The sequence below is a fragment of the Coptis chinensis genome, chromosome 5 (assembly GCF_015680905.1).
Source record: "Coptis chinensis isolate HL-2020 chromosome 5, ASM1568090v1, whole genome shotgun sequence".
Classification (NCBI taxonomy): Eukaryota; Viridiplantae; Streptophyta; class Magnoliopsida; order Ranunculales; family Ranunculaceae; genus Coptis; species Coptis chinensis.
Window position 1 is genome coordinate 19,326,057 of NC_141460.1, and position 5,183 is coordinate 19,331,239.

The window sequence follows — 5,183 nt, forward strand, 5'->3', positions numbered from 1 at the left end:
CGCTTGAACCCTACCATGAAAGAGGTGGTCAGGGAAGAAGTCTTATGGTTACTCGATGTGGGTATTATATATGCCATCTCCAATAGCGAATGGGTAAGTCCCATTCATGTAGTTCCTAAGAAATCAGGGGTTACCATTGTTCGTAATGCTAGTGGTGAATATATTTCCACGCGAGTTCCTATGAAGTCGCCATGACACGAAATGATCACTTTCCTTTACCTTTTATAGATCATATGCTCGAATGTCTAGCTGGTCATGCATATTATTGTTTTTTAGATGGCTACTCTAGCTATTTTTAGATCATTATTGATCATGATGACCAAGACAAGACTACCTTCACATGTCCTTTTGGAACATATGCTTATAAACGGATGCATTTTGGCTTCTGTAATGCTCCTGGTACCTTCCAGCGGTGTATGCTTCATATCTTTAGTGACACGGTGGAGCGCTTTATGGAAGTTTTCATGAATGATTTTTCTATTTATGGAAACTCTTTCAGTGACTGCCTGTCTAACCTTTCTAAGGTGTTGACACGGTGTGAGAAAAAGAATCTGGTTTTAAATTGGGAGAAATGTCATTTTATGGTAAAGAAAGGAATAGTTCTTGGTCATATTGTATCTAGTGATGGCATAGAAGTAGATAAGGCCAAATTAGAATAAATAGCGTCTCTACCTATACCACGGACTATCCGTGACATTAGAGCCTTTTTAGGCCATCCAGGTTTCTATAGGCATTTTATCAAGGATTTTTCTAAATTAGCTAGGTCTTTAACTAATTTGCTTTTAAAAGATGAAATATTTGATTTCAATTATAACTGCAAATAGGCTTTTGAAATATTAAAAGCCGCTTTAATATCTGTACTGATTATACAGCCTCCCGATTGGTCTAAACCTTTCGAACTTATGTGTGATGCTAGGGATTGTGATGTTGGTGCTATGCTAGGCCAGAAACTAGATGATAAGTCCACCGTTATTTATTATGTTAGTAAGACGTTAAACGATGCTCAAAGAAATTATACTACTACGGGAAAAGAATTTTTAGCTGTGGTTTATGCTTTAGATAAGTTCCATCTTTATTTGGTTGGTTAAAAGACCTTAGTGTATATGGACCATGCAGCTCTTAGGTACCTTCTCACCAAGAAGGATGCTAAACAGAGATTGATATGATGGATCCTTCTTCTGCAAGAGTCTACTCTAGAAATTAAAGATAAACGAGGGGTCGAAAATGTAGTTGCCGACCACTTATCTAGACTAACAAATGACAGTGATAGTGACACTGAGTCCATACCTGATTCTTTTCCTGATGAACATCTTTATTCTATTTTTTCTACATCTTGGTATGTCGACATTGTGAATTTTTTAGCTTCTAATATTATTCCTGATGTTTGGTAAAAAATAGAACGTAAGAAATTTTTGGCCATAGTTAAGTCATACTACTAGGACTAGACCTACCTTTTTAAGTATTGTGCGGATCAGATTATTCGTCATTGTATTCCCCAGTGAGAATATAATAAAGTTTTATCCTTCTGCCATGAGAAAGAGTGTGGTGGCCATTTTAGTCGTATGAAAACAGCAGCTAAAGTTTGTCAATGTGGTTTTTATTTGCCTACTCTTTTTAAAGATGCCCAAGTACATTGCAAGACGTGTGTTTGTTGCTAACAACTTGGGCGTATTACTAAACGTAATATGATGCCTTTAAATCCTATTATGGTAGTAGAAATTTTTGATGTATGGGGCATTGATTTCATGGGTCATTTTCCTATTTCTAACAACTTTATTTATATTCTTGTTACCGTAGACTACTTTTCCAAATGGATAGAGGTTATGGCTTACCGTAGCAATGACCACAAGACAGTTGTGTTTTTTGTTAAGGAATACATTTTCTACAATTTTGGCATCCTTAAAGCCATCATCAATGATGGTGGAACTCATTTTTTCAATATAGTTGTTGCGTCCTTAGTTAGGAAATATGGAGTTACCCATAAGGTGGCAACTCCTTATCATCCGCAAACTAGTGGCCAAGTAGAAGTTTCTAATAGGAAAATTAAAAAAATATTAGAAACGACTCTAAATCTTGATAGGAAAGATTGGTCTAAGCATCTAACAGATGCCTTATGGGCATATAGGATGACTTTTAAAACTCTTATAGGAATGCCGCTCTTTAGACTTCACTTGCATGTGGAATTGCAGCACCATGCTATGTGGGCTATAAAAAGCCTTAACTTAAATATTGATGAGGCGGGTATCAAGCGCAAATTACAATTAAATGAGCTAGCTTGGAGAACTCCGTAGCGATTCTTATGATCTCACGAAGGATTATAAAGCTAACATGAAATGTGTTCATGATAGACATATTTTGTGTAAAGAGTTTGTAGTTGGTCAAAAGGTTTTGCTTTACAACTCACGTTTGCACATTTTCCCGGGGAAATTAAAAACTCGTTGGTCTGGTCCTTTTCTGGTTACTAAAGTCACCCCTCACGGGGCAATCACCTTGGTAAATCCCAAGGACAACAGTACCTTTCAAGATAATGGCCAACGATTAAAACATTTTCACAAGTTAATGTCCCCAGATGTAGAGAATGTCCTATTACATGATCCTGTCTATGAAGACTAACCTTTGAGGTTTGGTGTACTTTCTTTCATTTTCATATATTGGTAAGTGCACCATTAAGGTAATCGGGCCCTCCCTTTGGAGTGTGTAGCTGTAAGTACCGGATCTTAAGTCCACAGTTAACGTAATTCATGCTTTCCACTCTTGCATATTTTCTTGTTTTTGAATCATGTGTCTCTATGGAGTGATTTATGTCTTTATTGTTATTGTCAAAAAAAACACCTTATAAATATTAGTGTCACTAGTCTCGGGAATCTGACTGTAAAAGACCTCACGTTTAAAACAAATTTTCTAAACCTTATTTTCAAAAATTTGTTTGGGGGTGGGGTGTTGGTCTTTCCCTTTCTTAATTGCTCAACTTCCTATTCTTGTTGTTTATGTCGTTTAGTCGTAATTTGATTCGGGTTGACACTATCTATAAATTTAGATTTCTTTTGATCACATAACTTATGTCATTCACGTGCTTCGAGGTATTTTCCATCTTCTTATATGTCAACCTTGGTTAGATTTGAGTTTGATACAAATAATTGGATTGCATTTTCTATGCTGATCATTTTCATAGCTCATTCGTAAATATCAGACCATTAACAAATCGAGGATTTCAATTTTAAGATATACGAGGCATGGGACAGGATGGGTATTATCTGTTTTGTTTTGGGCTTGGGCCCGAAAGCTAAAAAAACCCTACCAGGTCACGTGTGTGGCACGTGACCCCCTATTTAAATAAAAAAACCCACACGTTTTTTTTTTTTTTTTTGCCTCCATTACTAAACACCTACTGACCTTGAAAAACCTTGAGCACACACGCCCTTTGACAAAGACCAATCAAAGCGCACCCGCGCCCTTACTTCTACACATTTGCCCCCCAAATTTGAACCGATTCATTTTCATTCATAACACACCTTCACCATCACCAAAAATTTCAATTCCAGATCGTCATGAATCCTAAAACCCCAAAAATCCTTCCCGAACAAATTTTTATCAGTGCTTAGTTTACACAGTTTTTTGATACAGAAATGCGCATTAAAAAGTGGGATGGGTTATGGTATTCGACTGAGGATTTTTACTATCCAGATTTGGTCTTGTGTTTTTACAAGAACAAGAACGTTGAAGGTAATAGGATTTTTGTGGATTTGGATGATGGTCGGAGGGAATTAACTAGAGGGAGGTTGGCTGAGATAACTGACATTGAGGAAAGAAATGTTGTAATCACAATGCAGCAATCTCAGTTTGGGGGTATAAGAGTGCTGATGATAGAGACAGTCTTGGAAGGACATTACAATGCGGGTTCACATTATGTTCATCAGTTGTCTCTGAGGAGGAACCAGCTGGCTGTGGCTCAGTGGGTTGGCTGGAACGTCATTGCCACCACGAAAGCCAGTGACATCAGTTTGAATTGTCTGCACATTCTATGGACCCTGTAGAACAGAAGGTATGGGTTTTGTTTGCTTGAGTTTATGATTAATGAGATTATCGAAGTTGGTGGTACTACCACTGCTTTCCTTGTTTTGATAACGAAGATAATATTATTGTGGGGATGTGTGCCTGGTTTGGGTAAGGCTAAGTTAAAGGTGCATGAGAATGCACGGATTTATAGAGAGCGTGTTCAGAAAGATTGGAATATGCCTGAGGTGTTGACTGCTAAAATGGAGTCGGAGGAGGAGGACGATACTGCCAGTTTTGATGTAGGAGCTTTGGAGTTGGCCACTACTGATAGAGCCCATTTCTCCTTACTTCATCGGGGCCTACGAACTCTCCATACTCAGTATGAGACGATTCGAACAGGCCAACGTTCCCTTGATGACCTCTGTGACTCCCTTCAGACTAGGCAGGGTACCATTATCAGTAACCAAGTTAAGCTGCAGTAGAATATTCAGTTGCTCAATGATAGTCACCAGGATATCTAGGATAACATGGAGAATCTCGCTCTGAATAATAAGGAGCGTTGTGAAGCCATGGATGTTTTAATGGAGCAACAACGCACATTTCAAGAAGAAGTTCTATGATGCCTACCATCTCACGATGGTTCTTCATCTTCTGGCTTTGGAAGGCATGAGCGTTGTAGACGTAGGACGGATGGTTCTGGACCTTCCTCAGCGCGTGGCTAGTTCATTTGTATTATTTTAAAGATATTTCCATATTTTAGTTTATTTTTATTCCCAGTTGTAGTTAAGTAGTTAATATTGAATTCTATGTTTGTTTATTATTTAAATTTAAAGTTGGTTTAATTTTCGGCATTTGCTATGTTGTTTATCGTGAATCCCACCCTTCCAACTTGTTTAGGGGTTGCATTATTTATTTAGCAATGTGTTTAATCATATCCATGGATTTTATCTTTTTCGAAATATTATTGCCTGCTTGATAAACTGTCGGTTGTATGCGCACTATGCTAATAGGAAATAGCTAAAATTAGATACTCTCGGTTTGTGCAACCTTAAGATTTCGAAATTGGATGATTGCTATTTTTAATTCTAGCTGAAAAGCTATCGGTTTGAATTCAAGGTTGCATCTCGTCTGTTTCTATTTTTGGTTTTAGAAAAATTTTCTTTTTCCATCATCTTGCTGTCACAAGT